This window comes from Procambarus clarkii, chromosome 38, assembly GCF_040958095.1.
Source record: "Procambarus clarkii isolate CNS0578487 chromosome 38, FALCON_Pclarkii_2.0, whole genome shotgun sequence".
Taxonomy (NCBI): Eukaryota; Metazoa; Arthropoda; class Malacostraca; order Decapoda; family Cambaridae; genus Procambarus; species Procambarus clarkii.
In genome coordinates, this window is record NC_091187.1 from 5,476,523 (window position 1) to 5,500,562 (window position 24,040).

A 24,040-nucleotide genomic window follows, 5' to 3' on the forward strand; every position below is an offset into this window, starting at 1 on the left:
GCATAGCATTTCACCAAATCACCTCATTCTTTGGGGCACACGTGAGGAACACAAATGCGAACAAGCCTGACTGGTCCCCAGGACTATATGCGACTGAAAACTCACACCCCAGAAGTGACTCGAACCAATACTCCCAGGAGCAACGCAACTGGTAACTACAGGCGCCTTAATCCGCTTGACCATCACGGCCGGACAAAAGGAAGTGATAGCCAAGGCTATTTGAACCACTTCCCCGCCGGCAACTCGGATGGTAATCTTGGGCATAGCATTTCACCAAATCACCTCATTCTTTGGGGCACACGTGAGGAACACAAATGCGAAGAAGCCTGAATGGTCCCCAGGACTATATGCGACTGAAAACTCACACCCCAGAAGTGACTCGAACCCATACTCCCAGGAGCAACGCAACTGGTAACTACAGGGCGCCTTAATCCGCTTGACCATCACGGCCGGACAAAAGGAATTGATAGCCAAGGCTATTTGAACCACTTCCCCGCCGGCAACTCGGATGGTAATCTTGGGCATAGCATTTCACCAAATCACCTCATTCTTTGGGGCACACGTGAGGAACACAAATGCGAACAAGCCTGAATGGTCCCCAGGACTATATGCAACTGAAAACTCACACCCCAGAAGTGACTCGAACCCATACTCCCAGGAGCAAGGCAACTGGTAACTACAGGGCGCGTTAATCCGCTTGACCATCACAGCCGGACAAAAGGAAGTGATAGCCAAGGCTATTTGAACCACTTCCCCGCCGGCAACTCGGATGGTAATCTTGGGCATAGCATTTCACCAAATCACCTCAATCTTTGGGGCACACGTGAGGAACACAAATGCGAACAAGCCTGAATGGTCCCCAGGACTATATGCGACTGAAAACTCACACCCCAGAAGTGACACGAACCCATACTCCCAGGAGCAACGCAACTGGTAACTACAGGGCGCCTTAATCCGCTTGACCATCACGGCCGGACAAAAGGAAGTGATAGCCAAGGCTATTTGAACCACTTCCCCGCCGGCAACTCGGATGGTAATCTTGGGTATAGCATTTCACCAAATCACCTCATTCTTTGGGGCACACGTGAGGAACACAAATGCGAACAAGCCTGAATGGTCCCCAGGACTATATGCGACTGAAAACTCACACCCCAGAAGTGACTCGAACCCATACTCCCAGGAGCAACGCAACTGGTAACTACAGGGCGCCTTAATCCGCTTGACCATCACGGCCGGACAAAAGGAAGTGATAGCCAAGGCTATTTGAACCACTTCCCCGCCGGCAAACTCGGATGGTAATCTTGGGCAAAGCATTTCACCAAATCACCTCAATCTTTGGGGCACACGTGAGGAACACAAATGCGAACAAGCCTGAATAGTCCCCAGGACTATATGCGACTGAAAACTCACACCCCAGAAGTGACTCGAACCCATACTCCCAGGAGCAACGCAACTGGTAACTACAGGGCGCCTTAATCCGCTTGACCATCACGGCCGGACAAAAGGAAGTGATAGCCAAGGCTATTTGAACCACTTCCCCGCCTTGGCCTTGGCTTCCCCGCCTTAGCCTTGGCTATCACTTCCTTTTGTCCGGCCGTGATGGTGAAGCGGATTAAGGTGCCCTGTAGTTACCAGTTGCGTTGCTCCTGGGAGTATGGGTTCGAGTCACTTCTGGGGTGTGAGTTTTCAGTCGCATATAGTCCTGGGGACCATTCAGGCTTGTTCGCATTTGTGTTCCTCACATGTGCCCCAAAGAATGAGGTGATTTGGTGAAATGCTATGCCCAAGATTACCATTCGAGTTGCCGGCGGGGAAGTGGTTCAAATAGCCTTGGCTATCACTTCCTTTAGTCCGGCCATGATGGTCAAGCGGATTAAGGCGCCCTGTAGTTACCAGTTGCGTTGCTCCTGGGAGTATGGGTTCGAGTCACTTCTGGGGTGTGAGTTTTCAGTCGCATATAGTCCTGGGGACCATTCAGGCTTGTTCGCATTTGTGTTCCTCACGTGTGCCCCAAAGAATGAGGTGATTTGGTGAAATGCTATGCCCAAGATTACCATCCGAGTTGCCGGCGGGGAAGTGGTTCAAATAGCCTTGGCTATTGTCATGTTCACAGAAAATGGTACCTTCCGTTTTCTATGTGTGGCGGAGCAGACGCCAGAGAGGGAGAAGGTAAACAAAAGAGCGTAGAGGACGCCCGCCAAGCTTGGTAGCTACTAGTCATGTATCAGTTTAACTATTAAAGTCAGTAACCAAGCGATGACTTTATATCAACCCCACAACCAAGACTTCCTCAGTAACACACAAACACCACATTGGCAACGAGGATGAACTGGGAGCGCAGGTATTTTGTTCAACTTCAAACAAGGAAGGAGTTTGAGAAGGAGTTGTTACGCTACGCTACGAGACCAACGTGATCACGCTGCGCTCCTCACTCTAAGCTGTATATCAGCCCTTATACTATTGCCAGATAATGTAGACCGCCACCCACAGGCAGCTAAGTACATGGAGTCCTAGCATGTTATAGCAAAACCAAAGTAACCGACCAAAATCAACTCATTCCATCTCAATTAAGTTTCAAAACATTCCTCTACGGCTGTGAGTACCAGTGCATGCTGCCGCCACCGCGCTGCCTGACGCAAGTTTCTTCACAATATATACCCCCAGTCCATTCTAACCAATCATGTCTCCTAAACATGGGGCTGTGCAGAGAAAGAAGGACAACAAACCCCTTAACAAGGCAACCATCCCGGCCAACTCAAACAATATTCGTGTTTCTCCGTCTGGAAGCTCTGGGGTCCAGGGCAGCGGTGCTGCCCTCCCCTCCACCCCTTTGAGCAAGGGAGCAGAGACATCTCAACCCTCCCCTATGGACATGCTAGCATCCCACTATAAGCAACTCAAGCGAGCTTCCGGTCCCTCACCGGAATTCTATAACTGGGCCGAGAATCAGTGGTTCAAAAAGTTGTGCCAAGTCCTCGAGTCTCAAAATGCTATCATCTTGAGTCTTCTAAATGAGAATCTAGCGATCCGCGCTAATCTCCAACAACAACAACAAGAAATAACCCTCCTCCGCGAGGAAATTAGAAACTGCAAGGCAAGCCAAGACCAACTACAGCATGATTTAAATGATCTCCGTGAGGAAAGCAACCTTCTGAAAACTGATGAAGCCATTAAAAAACAGGAGGAAGCCCTCAACAAAATGACTGCATGTATCAGTACATTTTCAGCCCAGCGTTCTGTCTCCCAGGATGAACAAGACCAGCAAAAGCTGCTAGACTCTGTTATAGTGTCGTCCCAAGATTTACCTGTGGAACATGATGGTGAAAATTGTGTCGCAATAGCTCTGGATCTCATAAAAGACAAATTGCAGCTCATTCTAAACAAATCTGACGTTATTGCTGCCTACAGAGTAGGCAAAAAGAATCCATCAAGTCAAAACCAACGGAAAATTCGCCTGAAGCTGTCTTCCCAGTTCACGAAATCCAATCTAGTCCGGACAGCTGTAGCCCAACGGACGGGATTATACATCAACGAGTGCTTGACTAGGAACAGACAGCACCTCCTCTACCGCCTGCGTCAAATCCGTCAAAAAAACCCAGATGCGATTCATCAGTGCTTCGTTAGAGATGGACTGATAAAGGTGAGAAAAACCGCAGAGGGCAAAATGTTCACTATTACTAAAGAAGAGAACCTCAACGCTTTCCTCTCCCAATGTGGTCTGTCTCACCATATTATCACTCCCAGTGAATTAACTTAATTAACCCCCTGTCAACTAGTGGGGCTAGGTTTCCTAAGTCTCATTGTTTCATTTTCTGACTTAATTTTTAACTTACTCTTAACTAGTCATTTACTGAAATTTTTTAATTGAGTGCATAAATAGTTCTTCAGGTCTTATTAATTATACAGTCATAACTGAACTATTTATAGTTAATAATCATTAGCTTAAATTTGCCTATGCTTATTATTCAACTTTTCTTTGATTCCATTTATTACCTAGGTTGCCTAGCCTCGCCATGCTCCCTTACTCCATTGTACCCCTGGCTTTGCCTGTATCTCAAATTGCAAATTGTTACTTACAGTGTACCTGAGAGTACTTGTAAGCAATCTACCTCATTTTTCATTTTTGCTCAATTTGTTTTTGTATTGCTTAGTCTTGTTTATATTTTTGTTTTGTATTTCTTTATCTTGTGTTTTGTATAGTCCATGTTTATATGTTTTTTCGTTAATCTCATTTATTACCTAGGTTGCCTAGCCTAGCCATACTCCCTTACTCCATTGTACCCCTGTAAGCCCCTTTTGAGTTTGCTTTGTTCTGTATTGTGTACATCTTTTTCCCTATTTTATAGCTTGTTTCTACCTTGTTATTTGCCTTTCTTCCCTTGTTTTTCCTGCAATCAGCTTTTTTTATGCAGACAAGTATAGACCCTGAACTTAACCTCTTATCCACTATCTATGACAATTATCACTTTAATGATCTAAATTGCAGATATTTTGCAGCACATGATGTAAACAATGTATTAACTCATAATCACAATATCTCTGTAATCAATTTGAACGTTAGATCCCTAGGTAAACACTTCGATGATGTTAGTGCCTTGATTGAAGCTATTGACAACAAATTCTCTTTTATTATACTTACTGAAACATGGTTGAAAGAGGATACTACTCAGCTCTTTAACATGCCTAACTACTCAGCAATTCACAACTGTCGTCAAATTCAGAGAGGTGGTGGCACTGCTCTTTACTACCACCAAGAACTAACATGCTTAAAAGAAATTAGAACCAGAGACTGCTATGGGGAGTATATCTTCGCCAGCTTCAGAGTCAAGGGTGCCGAGTCTGTCCTGACTGTGGGTGCAGTTTATAGAATTCCTAACACTGATGTGTCCGAATTCAACTCAAACCTTAGAAATCTAATACTTGATAACAGACTGAACAAAAACCACCTAATTATCGCAGGGGACTTTAATATTGACCTCTGCGAGCCTGAACACCCCACTGCTGTTAGCTTCCTCAACTGTATGAATTCCTGCTTCCTCATACCCTTAATCACTAGACCTACTAGAATCACTGATAGCACTGCCACGACGCTCGATCACATCTGGACAAACATAACCTCTCCGCTTACTTCAGGTATAATCACCGATAGCACTACAGATCATTACCCCACATTTCTCTTAACTAACATTAGCAAACCACCTCTTGAGTCAAGAGTGATACGTTTTAGACTACACAATGAAACTGCTATAGACAATTTTATAACTGCTGCTGATAATGTCAACTGGGAGTCCGAGTTAGGTAACATAGTGGACATCAACCTAGCAGTGCAATCTTTTATTCAAAAAACTCTTAGCCTTTATAATACCCACTGTCCTATGCTTACAAAACAAGTCACAACCAAAAGGCTTAACAATCCCTGGCTTACAAAGGGAATACTTAAATCTATTAATAAAAAACATGACCTTGAGAAGAAGTATAGGTTAGGAATTGTCTCCAAAGAATTCTCAAAGAATTACTCATTATTGCTGTCTAAGATAATTAGACGAGCCAAAACTAAGTACTACGAAGATAAATTTACCCAAATAAAGAGCAACATTAAACAAACTTGGAGAACAATTTCTCAAATATTGGGATCAAAGAAGTCTTTAAATAACAAACCGACTCTCCTGTCTAATAACGATGGTCAGCTTTCAGCCTCTGATTCTGCTACTGAGTTCAATAGGTTCTTCTCTTCCATTGGTTCATCCCTTGCAAATGATATTCCATCTTCCAGTACAGACATTAATGACTATCTTTCAGGTAACTATCCACAGTCTCTGTACCTAAAGCCTATTAATTCCACTGACGTCAATGAGATAATCCTTTCCCTTAAAACCAAGTCTGGTGCCCTTGAGGAGATACCTACTTTAATTTACAAAAAGCCTCCAGCTCTTTAGCCCCTGCTATTGCTTTGTTCTACAACAAGTCACTTGAACTCCAAACCTTCCCAGATATTCTAAAAAAAGCGAGAGTAACGCCTGTCCACAAATGTGGTAATCTCACAGATGTTAACAACTACAGACCTATATCTATCCTGCCAAACTTGTCAAAAATTTTTGAAAAACTAATCTATAAGCAGCTTTACTCATATCTAGCCAAACTCAATATACTTAGCCCTTGCCAATATGGCTTCAGACCCAAAAAAGCACTAACGATGCACTTATTAGTATGCTTAACTCGATTCATACAGCTCTTGATAAAAATGAGTTCTCTGTTGGGTTGTTTGTGGACCTGCGTAAAGCTTTTGACACTGTCAACCACCAAAACCTTCTTCTTAAATTACATCATTATGGAGTCAGAGGACACTCCCTACAATACCTCAAATCCTACCTTACTGACAGGCTCCAATATGTTTCTGTGAATAATACAATTTCTCCCACCCTACCCATCAACATTGGTGTTCCCCAGGGCAGCATACTTGGCCCTCTCCTCTTTCTCATCTACATTAATGACCTTCCAAATGCCTCCCAACACCTCAAACCAATTCTATTTGCTGACGACACAACCTTCATTTACTCCAGTCCTGATCCTCTTGCTCTAAATGCCACAGTAAATACTGAGCTAAATAAAGTCCATCTGTGGCTAACTGCCAACAAACTCACCCTTAACACTTTAGTGCACGCGGCACTAGCTGGAAAAACAAGCGGGTTGTGCGCGCAGCGTTCTGGGCGCTCAAGCGTAAACACAAAAAAGTTTATAATCTTTTCACGCTCCTAACCTCAATTCTCAAGCTACGTTTTTCATTTTGGTATCAATGCGTTTGCAATAAAATTCTCTACAAGATCATATGCATAAAATGTCACCGAAGCATTTGGTATCCCACCACGAAGTAAATAAACACGAAGATGACTCGCCGTGACACCCAAACAGGAAGTAAATGTTCATACTCTTTCGTTTGTTGCCAGCCTCACAGTCATCCTACAGCGCTCATTTTGATATCACTGAACTCACAATAAAATTCCCCAGCCAGACATATGCCTATCAATGTCTAATTATGGTATCGGGTGACCCGCACGAGTGTGGGAACTGGGCGAAGCGTTAGCCGTGATTTCAGCAGCGACGACACTGCAGTGTGATGCAGCGCTTTGAATGTTTATACTTATTTCACTGTCCTGACATTATTTCTGGAGCTACGTATTTCATTTTTATAGCAATGTGTTCGCAATAGAAAGTTCTATAAGAACATGGGTAGAGTTGGCCAACACATCGTCAAATAAATTTGCGGGGAATAAAATCTTACGCGTGTTTGTACCCGTGAGCGTCAAAAGTTTTTACTTTGCTCATGTTTTTCAAGTTTATACTTGTTTCACACCGTTTTTTTTTGTATAGTGTTCGGAATAAAATTCCCTACACAGACATATGCATATCAAATACAATTCCTTGGAATTCACAGCTGTAGAGATGACGGAAAACACACAACCGGAACCCGCTCTTGACACTCCAACTCACACCCGCAACACCCACAAAAAAAGTTTCTCTTGTTTCGTGTATACTTACTTTAGTTTTCGTGCTACAGTTCTCATTTAGGTATCAAAATATTCCTAAGAAAATAGACTACAATACTGAAACAATCTAAGACCATTATGTGTACTTACCAAAGCAAAGACGATTGTAGTAAAATAAGTTGAGCATTTTATCTCCACTCCACCTCCTTCAGGTACTGATTCCTGAAGTTGCTCAACAGATGTTCCTAGGTGGAGTGAAGCTGATGTAGGTGGTTATTTCTTGTCCACCCAATACACCCTTTTCCTGTGATAAGTGGTGTAACAAGGTATGACGCAAAGTGGAACATCGCATGTCTTGCACGCTATACCAGTTTCCTTCCTGATACCCGACTTTGAACACACTTCACACCTGCGACGTTTGGGGATTTTTACCAGCTCATGTTTCAATTTATAGTTCAGGCGAGTCTCTGCTATAACAACACGTCGCTGTTGTCTCTGGGTTGGCAATAAACTACTGTCTGAATCGTCGCTCTCACTATTGTTTTCAAACACTAATGTGGAATATGAATTATCTTCATCAGATTCAGCTTCAGCACTAGGTGTAGCCTTACACCCGACGGGCCAGGTGTTGATGGGTCAGCAGCAGGATACACAGGACCAGTGTCATGATTTATGTCTGGAGCATGAACTAGATGTGGAGATGGTGTAGTTGTTGCAGGCCACTCTGCCTTGTCAAATTTCAATAAAGACCAAATAGCAACTTCATGGAACTAGAGCAGAGTTAGTTTCCTTCGATCATCTGTGTTGGCCTTGTACAATGCATAAGCGTTTTGCAATGCCATTTGCAAGAAATAAAATGTTATTTTCTTGGTCCACTTGTGACATTTCCTGGCGAAATGGTAATACTTTACCATTTGATCAAAGTGGTCAACACCCTTCATGAACTTATTGTAGTCAACAATTGCCTGTGGTTTGTTCACCACAACCTGCTGTAGTCTTACTGTTCCATCTGCCCTGCGAACTCGTTTTCTTTTCTGAACTTTCTTTGTGTCTGCATTGTGTAGGTTGGGCGAGGGGATAGCCGAGGGGAGGCCGAGGGGAGAGAGATCCGATTGCTCCATGTGACAACAAAACAATGGGCCTGTCACGTGACCCAGTAGGCCGACGTGACTTGCGGCCTACCCGAGAGAACTGGAATTTCATGGCGCGGAGTTTGAAACAAACCCCAAGTAAATCGGATTTAAACTGGATTTTTTACAAATATTTTAAACCGCACCGTAAATTTACGTCGTGATCCGACAAGCGGTTAGGGAAAACGCCCGTAATTCCAAGTCGAAAATCCAGGAAAGTGTTAACATTGACAAAACCTTTTATATTCTGTTTGGCAATAAATCCTCTAATCAAATAAATCTCAAAATAAACAATACCCAAATTTGTAACAAATTAGATGGCAAATTCCTTGGCATTCTCATTGACCACAAGCTTAATTTCCAGGGACACATTCTAAACATATCAAAAAAAGTTTCAAAAACTGTGGGCATTCTTTCTAAGATCAGATATTATGTACCACGCCCTGCCCTGGTGACTCTCTATTACTCCCTTATCTATCCATATCTCAACTATGGTATTTGTGCTTGGGGCTCTACTACCCAAAATCACTTACGTCCTCTAATTACTCAACACAAAGCTGCTATTAGGACAATATCCAATTCTGGCCCCAGACATCACTCGGTACCCCTACTTAAATCTCTGAATATGTTAGACATTAAGTCACTGCACATTCTCTCATGTGTATTATACATATATAAAACGCTAAACTATAATGCCAATCCTGATCTCAAAAGCTTCATAGAAGGTTGTATCAGAACCCATGAGCATCACACCAGAAATAAATACAGTTTTGATATTCCTAGAGTACGACTTAATCAAACTAGAAATGCTCTACAAATCAAGGGGCCCAGAATGTGGAATGACCTTCCCAACCATGTTAAAGACTGTACCTCTCTCAACCAGTTTAAGTTAAAAGCGAAGCTATACCTAATAAATTCCCTGTAACCTACCTTACCCTTCTATTGTCAACCAATGTCTGTTTTTTTTCTTTAAAGAGCGCTGTTTGTCGACATAATTGTATTTGTGCTGCTTTTTCATCTATATTTTCATTTCTTGTTTTCATTCTACTCATTATGCTCAATTAGTATTAAGCTTGTCATTTAAGTTTATCATGCCCGAAACGCTTTGCGTAATAGTGGCTTTAGGCATTGTATGTACTAGCTATACCTATAAGTCAAACAATCCTTGTAAATATTTATTGTATGTATGTACCTTACCTAAATAAAATTGTATTGTATTGTATTGAGTATGCTGTCTCGCCCAGAGGAGGAAGGAGAAGTCGTGCTGTGAGCACCATACCCAATGCTGTGTGCTAACTAATGCTTTGTGCTAAACGATGCTATGTGCTAACCAATGCTATGTGTTAACCAATGCTATGTGCTACCCCAAGCTATGTGCTGACTGAAGAAGCTGTGTTCTAAGGAATCTGCCGACGCCGTGAACGAAACGACGCTTTGATGTGTACAAAATCTGATGTTTTGGTTACGAAACGACGCTTCGTGCAACAAAATTCTTCACACTGAACTGACTGCTGTACCGACTGCTGCACCAACTGCTGCACCAACTGCTGTACCAACTGCTGTGCCAACTGCTGTGATGCTGTGAGTAGGAACAACACATGTACACAAGGGCTAGGTAAGAAGTCAGTTGCTGCTATATTGTGCACTGTTGTGAACTTTTGCATTAAAATGCTTGTGTGCTTTGCAAAACTAAAGTTATTACCAGTGAATTCTTGACTAACATATACAGTGCAGTAAGTGTTTAATATTCTGAGGAACATTTAAGTGATAAGTTACATTTATTCAGTAAAAATGGCAAATATACCTCAATTTCCTGCATTTGATCCTGACTGTGATCAGACAAACCTGTCACAGAGGTGGGTCAAATGGCTTAAAAGGTTTGAAAATTTGTTGATAGTTTCAGACATCAAAAGTGCTGAAAGAAAGCGTGCCTTTCTACTTCATTATGCAGGTGATAGAGTTTGTGACATCTTTGACACACTGAAAGACACTGGTGGTGCCAAAGATTATGACACTGCCAAAGCCAAACTAACAGAGCATTTCAAACCAAGGCAAAATACTGCAATGGAAATTATGCATTTCAGGAGAGCAAAACAACTCTCTAATGAAACTGTGGATCAATACCACACACGTCTGCAGGGTTTAGCAGCCCATTGTGAGTTTGCTGATGTTGACAAAGAAATCAAACAGCAAATAATTGAAACATGCACATCTACACGTCTCCGTCGAAGAGCTCTAGAACTTGTTGATGATGAAAGTTCTCTTACCAAGATACTAGATATGGCTCGTCGAATGGAAGATGCTGCACGTGATGCTCGTGCCATGGAGTGCAGTGCCAACAACGGTTCTGCCACTGTTACTAACAGTGATGAGGTATGTAAGGTTCAGGGAGGACATCGTAATCAATGAAGATATCATGCCAAACCTAACAGTAAATTGAGCCGAGAGCCACGTCACAACTGGGGTCAAGGAACAAGACTCAAGCAGTCACAACGACCCACATCAAAGGGTGTCAACAATAAATGTTACAATTGTGGAGGAGATTACCCACACCAAGATAATGTTTGTCCGGCTCAAGGTAAGAAGTGCTATGAGTGTGGAAAACTAGGTCATTTTGGTGCTATGTGTCGTTCCGCACTAAAGAAACCACAGTCAATGAATAAAAGCACTGTACGAGGATCAGGTCATAGGGGTCGAGGTGGTAAACACAATATTGCACCTCATATCCAGAATGTTAATAATATACAAGACAACATTTCATTACAACCAGTCTCAGATGACAGTGAATGTGATTATACTTATGGAGTACAAGCAATCACAGAATGGAATGATCTTCCAAACAACCCAGAGACATGTGTATACATTGCTGGTATTTGTCTCAAGGTTCTCATTGACACTGGATCAAACATTGACACCATTGCTGAGTGCCACTATAAAAAATTTAAAAAACAGTTCCCAAAGCTTGAGAACTATAATGGCAAATCCACTGCCTATGCTTCAAAGGTAGCCTTGCCAGTGATTGGAACTTTCACTGCAGAGATTAAGTCAAAGAATGCAATGCTCATTACTACATTCCATGTTGTTAGGAATGCAAAGGAGTCTTTACTCAGTTACAAGACTTCAACCAAATCGGGGCTACTTCAGCTTTCTAATGCTGTAGCAGTGGAATCTGCAAACAATGTTGATGCTATTGTTGCTGAATTTTCTGATCGATTTAAATCCATAGGTTGTTATACTGATAGCAAAGTACATCTGCATATCAACCCAGATGTAATTCCAGTTGCCCAACCACATCGCCGACAACCATTCCATACTCGCAAGAAAGTCGATGCCGAACTGGATAGGCTGATGGAACTAGATATCATTGAACCAGTAACAGGTCCAACACCATGGGTAAGCCCAATTGTCACTCCACCAAAGCCGAAGAATCCAGATGAGATACGCATTTGTGTAGACATGCGTGTTCCCAACAAGGCAATAATGCGTGAACGCCATCCTACACCGACTGTAGATGATATGATCTACCGCCTGAATGGTGCAACTGTATTCAGCAAGTTAGATTTAAACAAGGGCTATCATCAGCTTGAACTTGATGAGAGTCGCTTCATCACAACGTTTACGACACATCGAGGTCTGTATAGGTACAAGCGCCTGAGTTTTGGTATCAACAGTGCTGCCGAGGTATTCCAGCACATCATCAGCCAGGTATTGCAAGATATACCTAATGCTGACAACATGTCTGATGACATCATTGTTTATGGCCGTACCCAAGCTGAACACGACAAAGCTCTTCGTGCAACATTGCAACGCTTACGAGAAAAGAATCTGACGTTAAGCCGAGCAAAGTGTGAGTTCAATCAACATAAAATTGAATTCTTTGGACATGTACTTAGTGACAAAGGTCTGTCTCCAGATCCTAAGAAAGTTGCAGATATCAAGAATGCTGCACCTCCTTCAACGTCCACTGAAGTACATAGTTTTCTGGGAATGGCAAACTACAGTTCTCGCTTCATTCCAGATTTTGCTACCATTACAAAGCCTCTACGTGAGCTCCTGAAGAAAAATGCATCATGGTACTGGAGCGATATCGAGCAAAATGCATTTGATGCTGTGAAAGATGCACTAGTAGAGAATGCGACTGCTGCGTATTTTGATCCATCAATGGACACTGAGTTAACAGTGGATGCTAGTCCTGTTGGTTTAGGTGCTGTTTTAGCCCAACACAAACCTGGTCAACCAGATTCCAGAGTAGTAATTGCCTACGCCAGCCGTTCTCTCACAGATGTTGAGCAACGATACAGTCAGACAGAGAAGGAAGCTCTTGCTCTTGTATGGGGCTGTGAACACTTCAATGTGTATCTGCTTGGTGCACCCTTCACCACGATAGTCACTGACCACAAACCGTTGGAGACCATCTTCAATAATCCAAAGTCCAAACCACCAGCTCGCATTGAGAGATGGGCTCTTCGTCTGCAACCATACAACTTTACGGTGAAATACAAGCCGGGTGCAGGCAATCCCGCTGATTACATCAGTCGACATCCTGCAAACAGTTTCACCATCACCAAGCATCAGCAAGTTGCCGAGGAATATGTACACTCTGTAACCTGTGATGCAGTCCCTAAGGCTCTTACTCTTGATGAAATCCGTACTGCAACCCTAGAGGACCCAACTCTGCAAGCAACAGTGGATGCATTGACTAAGAAAAAGTTTCCACGCATCCCACCCTCAGGAGTTGACCAAGATGCATTCAAAGCACTTGAACGCATCCAGACAGAATTAAGTGTTACGCAACAACGCGACACTGTGCTGCAAGGTACTCGTTTCGTGATTCCAGCTGTCCTCCAGCAACGTGCTCTGAAGCTTGCACATCAAGGACACCAAGGTCTTGTTAGGACCAAACAGCTGCTACGAGAAAAGGTGTGGTTTCCTGGCATTGATCGTCAAGCAAAGGATATGCATGATGCCTGTGTCCCTTGCCAAGCTGCAGTGGATACTTCAAGACCAACACCTCTACAACCTTCACCACTACCTGCTGCACCATGGACGGAAGTATCGATGGACTTCTGCGGACCGCTACCAACTGGAGAGTACTTGATGGTAGTCATTGATGATCACTCACGTTATCCAGAAGTAGAAATCATCACTTCCACGTCTGCAAAGGCCGTCATCCCGAAACTCGACAAGATCTTTTCAAACTTTGGCATTCCTGAAGTTGTCAAGACAGACAATGGACCGCCATTCAATGGACAAGACTTCGTCAACTTTTCTGAGCATATTGGATTCAAACACCTCCGTGTGATGCCACTACATCCTCAAGCAAATGGAGAAGTTGAGAGATTCATGCAACCTCTCATGAAAGCGGTACGCTGTGCTCATGCCGAAGGACGATCCTGGAAACAAGCTATGTATGCTTTTCTCAGGAACTACCGTGCAACACCGCATGGAACACTGGGCAAGTCACCTGGTGAACTTTTATTTGGACGTCCTATGAGAATCGCACTACCTGTCATGCCAGCCGAGGTAACGGATAAACGTCTCGCTCAGAAGGATGCACTAGCCAAGGGCAAAATGAAAATTGTTCATGATCAACATGCAAAGGAACAATTCATAAAAGTTGGAGATACTGTTCTCGTTAAAAAGAAAAAAGAGGGAAAGTTAGATATGCCGTATGATACAAAACCATATAAAGTGATTAGTGTAAAAGGAACTATGGTAACAGCTAGTAATAGAGATCATAGTATAACACGTAATATGGCTTATTTCAAAGTGATTCCAACTAGTGTAGAAAATGATGAAGTGCAAAGTCGTGCAAAAGAAAAAGAAAAAATGAGTTATAACTCAATAAACAGTTCATCAAGGGATGTTATTGTATTTGGGGACTCACGTCCTAAACGTCATGTTAAACGCCCTACACGATTTGATGATTAATTGTGTTCCTATGTAATGAAAAGTATTTACTTATTGTGCTAAACTAAATTTAATATTGTTTGAATAATGCAGATATCTCATTCAATATTTTGTAACTTTGTATTACAGTTTTCTGAGGTTGGAAGAAAACGTGCTCAGATTGGGGACTTGTTTATTTTATAATGGTAAATAATAAATTGATATATAATAAATTAATATATAATAAATTAATATATAATAAATTAATTTATTATATAAATTAATAAATAATAAATTAATAAATAATAAAATTATTATTATATAATAAATAATAATAATAACAAATAGTATAATGATAAGCAATTATTTTTAATGAATCAAATAGCTAATTAGGATGAATGATAAATAATTATTGACTAGTGCATAACAATAAAGTATTAAGGAATAATTATAATGAATAATCCTTAATGATAAAGGAGAGATCAATTACAATTAATAACTACATCCCTAGGTAGTAAATGAAAGTTGCATTAATTAGACTAATTACAATTCATGGGAATATTTCTTAGCTATCTGCAGGCTCATCACTTTGGGGGTTCCGGCGGAGCACCCCCAATCCCGTGAGGGCCAGCGGGAGAAGGATTAAGGAGAAGGGGTTCCTTACTCTTACTAGCATGTGGACTGGGCAAAGGATTAGCTGCGGACAGCGGGACACTTGGGGACCGGCGCAGCACCCCCACCGCAGGCCAGCTGGCCGGACCCCCCCCCCCCCCCCGAAGGGCGAGGCCCGCTGGTCGCAAGGAGGCCTCAGAGTGGCAGTGCAACAACGTCCCGGACGTAGTCAGCTGGGTGTTCCAGCTGGTTGCTGGACCCGCCGTTAACTCCGATGGCTAGCCCGTCAAGAGAGCCGAGTGGCCCTGTCAATTCTAAAGGTAAGAGGGCGTGGTCGGCTGAAGGCGAGCCTAGCTCTGCGAGGGCGGCGCGAATTAATCGCCCTGAAGAAGTGTTGCCTGTTCACTGGGCACGGGCCGGGTAGAACTTGCCGGGGGGCGCTCGTTGGGCTAGGGTATGCGTGCGTCCTGCACTGCGCTTGCAGGATCCAAAGAGTGTTGATTCGTGACCATGTAAGCGATACCTGGTCCAGTCGGAGCGTGCGTCGATTTTTTGTCGTGTAGATCACCTCCCCCGGGCTGAAAGATATAAGGCAGTAAGGGTGGGCAGAAGCGGCATGCAGTGTTATCGTGACAGGCAAGGGCACAGACGAGAGGGAAACCCTAGCTGAATCAATACGGAGACGAAAACGGGGGGAGGGAGCCCGGCACAGGAATTAAGAGATTCCTTAATTAACAATCCTGGATGAATAAAGAGTTTTCCGAATAATTATACTGTAGCAATGAAGGGGGGTAACAATTCTAAGAATCTTCCAGCAAACGGAAGGGGGAAGTACCTTTGCTAAGAGCAAAGGTGGGAGAAAGCCAGTAGGAGAGCAGTAAAGAAGCACAAAGCAACTATAAACAGGGATAATACGAAACACTATAAATCTTGAATATAACAATACATATACCAAGAACGGGTATATACAATAAAGCAATATATACATAAACCATAAAATGGAATAAGAACCAAATCTTAAAGCCAAATCTATAACATGCTTGTGTCCTAAGCGGATGTAGAATGTGAGCGGGGAACATTACCCTTGGTCTCCATCCCATCTCTGCCTCCATACGGGTGATAGGGCTGGATAGAAGCCAAGGAGTCTGCCTTAAGTGGCCGCTGAGTGTAGTCTTGTGTTGTCAATGAGCGTCTGCAAGCCGCAGCTAGTGCGCCGTGAACTTCGGCTACATCTTTTAGAACAGGAGCAAAGTGAAATCGACGGCAGGGAACCGTCATCCAGTAACTGTAATAAGGAATAATATTAAGAATACAATGTCTTAAATAATCGTACAATGTAAGAATACAATGTAATATCGTAAATAACCGATGACGGCAAGTGCCGCAGAATGGAAGAAAAATAAATTGCTGGGCGCAACGTCGGTTGGAACGCTTCAGCTGGAGGTTCCTGACTGAAGCATCGGCTGCCGGGAAGCCTAAGATGGAACTGGGGCGTTAGCAGCTGTAACATCATCTGCTGAAACTAGCCGAGTCTGTGAGGGCGCCCGCTGCGACAGCTACGGCCGAGCCACCAGCTGGCCCATCCTCTGCGGGAACAACACCGGCTGGGACGACGTCGTTGTAAAAGCCTAACAATGTAATAAATTATATTACATGAATAATCTTAAATAAAATGGTGTTAATAATAAAATTATAAACCAATTATAACTATAATTAATTATAAATAATTATAAATTGTAAAACAAAGTATGCTCAAAATAAAGCTGGACTATAACTCGTTAGAGAAACAGGATTAACACTGAGCCGAGGTAAATACAACCAAATACAATAACGAAAAGGAGTGAAAAAGGACACGTCAGCTGGAACTTCGCGACCAGCGGCCTAGGAGGCCGCTGTGACATCCGGGCTACACCGGGCAGACAACACGTCTGGGTAAACCAGCGGCCTGGGAGGCCGCAGTGACATCCGGGCTACACCGGGCAGACAACACGTCTGGATAAACCAGCGGCCTGGGAGGCCGCCTATTTATATGACCAAATAAATATAAAACTGAAAACATCGCGGCTTAACTCGTCATAGGAAGGACGTTGGCTGGGAAGCCGCAGTACCTTCCGACTAAATTGAGGAATAAACTGAAAGTTTTTAATACACGTCGTGACTGAAAGACACCATAGTATAACCTAACTAGCTCATCCTAGTTGACTTAACTTAAACTCAATGACAAAAGCGGCAATTACACAAACATAATCGCGGCAGAAAAGTTAAATAAAACGTGGAGCAAACGCAATGCATAAATTGCAGTAACAATTTGCTGAGGGAATTGACTCATAAACAAGTGCAGGAATAATCTAAAGTCAGAGGCTTGCTCAATGCTAAATTGAGGAAAACTTTAGTCTTAGTACACGTCATGACTGGGAGACTAAGGATATAACAAGTTATTTAAGTAAGCGTTTAGTTAATGATGGAGGAACGTAAATCACCAAAACAGGAGCGGGCTCCCGTTCACTAAATTGACATGAAAATACGAATTCTTTTACGAATAGTTTTTTTTTTTTTTTTTTTTTTAAGGCAAGAGGTGTAAGCAATGCTATAAATTTCCTAAATTTGCCGCGTAATGAAACTAATCAAGCTGAAAGTCTAAAATAAAGGAATGTAATAAAATTGAACAGAATTAAGTAATAAATGACCGCAATAATTAGAATTGAATCCATCACTCGTTGTAAAATCTCTTGTATACATGTACCTTACCTAAATAAACATTTGATTTGATTTGAAGTCGCTCAAGCGGCAGACCGCACGGCCAGGCATTAGGCTGGACGCTGAAAACGTGGGATGGGGAAGGGGCCCGCATAACCGGGCACTCCAGGCAGACCAACATCTGGTACACGCGACCCAGGAAAAAACACGGGAGTACTGTGCTACAGCGTTCAAACGAAACCTGGTGGAATTGCCGTACCGGGCTACACCAGCCAGACGAAAACGTCTGGGTACAAACGTGCCGGCTATACCAGCCGGACGAAACGTCTGGGAACAAATGTACCGGGCTACACCGGCCAGACGAGAACGTCTGGGTACGAACGTGCCGGCTATACCAGCCGGACGAAACGTCTGGGAACAATTGTACCGAGCTACACCGGCCAGACGAAAACGTCTGGGTACGCAAGGGCGATGTAAAATGCGGGAAAATTGCTGAGGAAACTAAACGTAAATGGAGGGCCAGAATAAACTTAAAGCAAGAGGCAAGGGCCCGATCCCTACAACTATCACATCCTAGCTGACTTTACATAATAACTTAAAGGCGAAGCAGAGGATAAATAAACCTAAATGTAAAGCCAACAAAGAAACACGCAGCTTGACACTGCATAAAATTCATTAATAAATTAAGGAAACTTATGGAAAAACAAGTCCATAAAACCAAAGCTAAGGGCCAGAGGCCTGGGACACTGCAGCTAGCCTAACCTAGCTAACTTTACCTAATAACTTAAAGGCAATAGCAAAAGTTAAACAAACAAATGTAAAACCAGCTAAAGAAACACGCAGCTTTACACTGCATAAAATTCAATAATAAATTAAGGAAACTTATGGAAAAACAAATCCAAGAAAACAAACCTAGGGGCCAGAGGCCTGTGACACTGCAGCTAGCCTAACCTAGCTAACTTTACCTACTAACTTATAGGCAATGACCAAAAGTTAAACAAACCTAAATGTAGAACCAGCTAAAGAAACGTGCAGCTTAACACTGCATAAATTTCAGTAGTAAATTAAGGAAACTTGTGGGAAAACAAGTCCATGAAAACAAAGCTAGGGGCCAGAGGCCTGTGACACAGCAGCTAGCCTAATCTAGCTGACTTTCCCTAATAACTTAAAGGCAATAAGCTAAAGTTAAATAAACCTAAATGTACAGCCTGCAAAGAAACAAGGAGCTTGACACTGCATTAAATTCATTAATAAGTTAAGGAAACCTATGGAAATTACTAGTCCAATAAAACTTAAAGCTGGTGGCCAGAGGCCTGTGACTCGGCAGCTAGCCTAACCTAGCTGACTTTACCTAATAACTTATAGGCAATAAGCAAAAATTAAAACAAACCTGAATGTAAAGCCTGCAAAAGGAAACGTGCAGCTTGACACCATTAAATTCATTAATAAATTAAGGAAACTTATGAAAACCAAGTCCATGAAAAATTAAAGCTAGGGGCGAAAGCAAAGGTAAAATTACAGTAAATATTGTAGCGTGAGGAAACACACCCTGACTAACAGTCAGACTGTAAAGAAGGACTTATATAAAGAACGTAAATAAATAACGGCATAACAGAAGTCACCCAACAGCATACCTCACGTCGACTGGGTGAGGGAGCTTAAGGACAGGGCTGAGCAGATGTGAAAGGTGAGGGTGGGGGCCAGCAAACACAGAACGTTTGTGGACGTTTTTAAATGGTGCCACAAAGGTAATACTGTAACTTTTGACATAAATACGTATATCTGACGTTCTTAAAACCAAAGGATATAACTAAAAACATATATTCTTGAGACACAGTTTTTTAAGATTTATGTAAAAATTTAAAAATAATAGTAAATGCTATGGTATTATAATGTTTTCATGCTTTATATTTAAGAATAAATAATTTTCAGTCAACATTCAGTTTTTTTTGTTTACTTTCTGTAAAGCTATCCAATTTACGTTCTTATAACATAAATATAACATTTATATGACGTCAGTATAACGTTATTTACACGACATCATTACGTTATTATGATGTTATATTAACGTATCATTCCTGTATGAAAACCAGAATATATATTGAACTTTATGTTTTAAACCTTGTAAAGTTATCATAAAACTTGGAATAAGACGGTAAGCATGCTTTACTTATGAAAATATACAAACAAATCAACAAAAACATTTTAACATAAAAAACATAAACATAACATAAATTAATTGCATGCATGGGAGTTAACTGGAACTCTGTAATATTGCATACATGAACCTTAAGGTACAAACCCAGTGTATTTACTCATGCAGTTCTTTCCTAAATCTAAATTTTTCCAATTTTTACACTTTGTTTCGAGTTCTGTCTTGTGTTGCTACTTTTAATACCCCATTAATGTCCCCTTTGTTATGTCCATTCATCCCATTGTGCACCTCTACCATATGTCACTCCTAATTCTTCGCTTTTCTAGAGAATGTAATATAAGCTTTGACAATCTTTCTTCATATGACAGGTTAACAGGTAGAATAGGACAGGTAGAACAAAGATTACCATTTATATATGGATAACTATTATAAGTCGGTTTGAATGAGTGAATTGCTGCTTGAAGATAGGTATATACACCTGCGGTACTATCAGATTGCATCGTGGTAAGCCTAAAACCCTTCAGATCCAAGCAAAGGGTAAATGCCAGCAGATACAATTGCGAACACATTGATACCAAAATGAAAGACATATGACGAGAATTGAGGTAACCAAAGTGAAAAGAGTGTTCACATTACATTGCACTAGAGTGCTCCCGGGTTACTTTCACTCACTTTCTCTGTTTTGTGCGGATGGTACACCTTGCTTTTGGAGTTTATATGCATTTAAACCTGTAGATAATTCTATTGCTAACACATTGATACCAAAATGAAAGACCTAGGATGACAATTGGGGTGACCAAAATGAAAAGAGTGTATACATTTTATCGCTCTTGTGCGCTCCCTGGTAACACACTCTCGCTTACTCTGTTTGTTGCGGATGGTAAGCCGGGCTTTTGGAGTTTATATGCCTTTAGTCCTGTAGAGAATTCTATTGCGAACACATTGATGCCAAATTGAAATACCTAGGATGAGAATTGAGGTAACAAAGTTAAAAAGGGTATACACTTTTCAGTATTATCACGCTCTCTAATGTAATGAGAGTTGCCTGAGGGTGGCTCAGCTTTCTTTTTCTGGTACCCTTGGCCTACATTCATCTTGTCGGCGGGTAGAGCGCGCTGCTCTCTTTGACATTATATGCACATAGTTCTGTTGGGAATTCTATTGCGAACGCATTGATACCAAAATGAAAGACATAGGACGAGAATTAAGGTGACAAAGTTGAAAAGAGTATACACTTTTCAGTATTTCCGCGCACTACCAGGGAATGTCCAAAAAAAATGGAGAGAGTGGAGGGGTAACTTGCCCAAAACGCGAAAGTGTTTGGGGAGATTAACTTTCGTTCAATACTATTATGCAAAAGGAGCCACACATCTATGGTTCATCCAATACAATCAGCAGACTTCTAGATGTTACTACTGCTCGGCTTAGACTCGGTTACAAGTATTTCTGGGAATTCTCATTATCTGCCGATGTAGACCTGACCAAATGTTAACTGTCAACAAAATTATTTGCACACCCCTCCGTCACTATGTGATAGTGAATTCAGAGACAATTCTATAACCAATGTACCAACGATGTGTCAATATTTCATTCAAAATGATCTGGTACCAGAAATTTTAGCCAAATATCCCCAGTTTGCTAACTGTAAGTAGTAACTAAGTGATTGTAACCTATCCACCGCTGCCCACTGGATGGGGAGCGGTGTGCAGGACAAACATATCAATTGTGACACTAGCTCTCCACATATGTCAGTTACTTAATTTAGAAACTGTACTTGTGATCGATCTCAAACCCGGCTTATACTGAATTTTGTAACTAGCTCATCAAGATTGTAACTTGCTTAGCTAAATGAATTGTGGGGTTCAGTCCCTGAGCCCATTATGTGCCTCTGCAACCCTTTCCACTACCGCCCACAAGATGGGTATGGGGTGCACAATAAATGAACTAAACTAACTTTAAGGCATCCTGAAAGAAAGCTTGGAGGGCTTGAAAAATTGCAGAACGAAGCCTTGAGGATAATCCTTGGGTGCCCTCGTACCACAAAGATACTTAATATGAGAAAGGAACTTAATATTCCGAGCGTTGTTTATCGTGTTACTGAAAATAACTGTCAAATTGGTATAAAAATGCTTAGGCTAGCTCATCCTAACCGTTGCACAGAAGCCCTCCAGAATTTCTTTATTGAATGTAAACATTGTTTCAAATAGATAAATAAAATTGGAACTGAACTCAGAAAGTATCAGATTTATAATTTGTACCAAGAGAGACAACAATATCACTTTCCTGCACTGTAGGAAATCACACCCTTTTCAATTTTAATCCCTCCCTTTCCATCAAAGGAGCAAATTAGAGATCAGTCCCAGCTTTGTTTTGAGGCAAAGCTCAACGTCTTAAGCCATATTGATGCTCTGTCCACAGAGCATTCTCTCTCTCAAATCATATACACTGAAGGTTTCCTACAGCGCCCAACGGGTGCAGCTGGAAGTGCAGTTGTCCTGGCAATAGGATATGACTTATATTTTGAGTGGGGAGTCCGTATAAACAACTGGGCCTCTACCCTTCAGACTGAACTATTTGCCTTGCTCCTTGCACTGAAATGTGTACAAGTATCCAAACTTGATACATTAATTGTAAGTGACTCTTTATCATCCTTAATTGCTCTCAACTCTTTAAGACATAACTGTAACATGCTTGTGTCTGAAGCTAGACACAAATACAATAACAACTTGAGGAATCTTATCATAAACAATAATCTCAACAAAAATCACATAGTTCTCAGAGGTGATTTCAATATTGACCTAGGGCTACAAAATAACCCTCAAGTAGACTATTTCCTCAACAGCATGAATTCCTGTATGCTCATCCCCGCAATCACCAGGCCCACCCGAGTCACTCAAACATCTGCGACTACCCTGGATCACTGATGGACCAACATAACAGCTCCTGTTACATCAAGTATAATCACTGACAGAACAACTGACCACTATCCTACCTTCCTTGTAGCGAACATGGCCATAACACCACCAGGTAACAAGAAAATTACCTTTAGGTTACAATGTGAAGCGGCAATAGGCAATCTCACAAATGCCCTCCACAATGTAAACTGGGAATCTAAATTTATCAATACACAGGATAATAATTCGTTAACTAGCCTCTTTCCAAAATTTAAAGCCTTTACAATACTTATTGTCCTCTCCTCACCAAGCAAGTAACTGGCAAAAAGGTTAAATAATCCCTGGCTCACTAATGGCATACTTAAAGCAATCGACAAGAAACATGAATATGAAAAAAAAACTTAGGATTGGCCTAGTTGGAAAAGAAGTAGTTAAGAGGTACTCATCAGTGCTTACCAGTATAATAAGAGCAAAGCGTTCCTATTACGAGAATAGATTCAAAGAAGCAAAAGGCAACATAAAAAGCACATGGAGAGCCATCTCTACCATCCTAGGAGCTAAACAACATTCACATAATAAGATAAAAATCTCCAAGGATGGTTATACACCTGCAACAGATCTTGAAACAGCAACTGAATTTAATAGCTTCTTTTCATCGTTTGGTGCTCACCTTGCCCGAAAAATCCCAGAGACTCAGACATATGTTATTACATATCTTTCACGCAGCTATCCAAACTCTCTTCTCCTCTCTCCGGTCAGCCCTACAGATGTTGTGTCCATCATTCACTCGCTAAAAACCAAAGCTGGGAACATTAGTGAAATACCATCGATGGTACACAGGCGTGCCTCCCATGCCCTTGCACCATCCATAGCACTGCTGTTCAACAAATCCCTAGAGTGTCATACCTTCCCTGATATCCTTAAAAAAGCAAGAGTAACGCCAGTTCATAAAGGAGGTAACACGGCAGACATAAATAATTACAGACCCATATCGAATCTACCTATATTATCAAAAATATTTTTTTTTTTTTTTTACAAACAGCTCTACTCCAATCTTGTAAAATTCAATATACTAAGTCCCTGTCAGTTTGGCTTCCGCTCCCAAAAGAGTACCAATGATGCTATTGTTAGTCTGCTTGAATTAATCTTCTCAGCCCTTGACAAAAGTGAGTTTCCAAT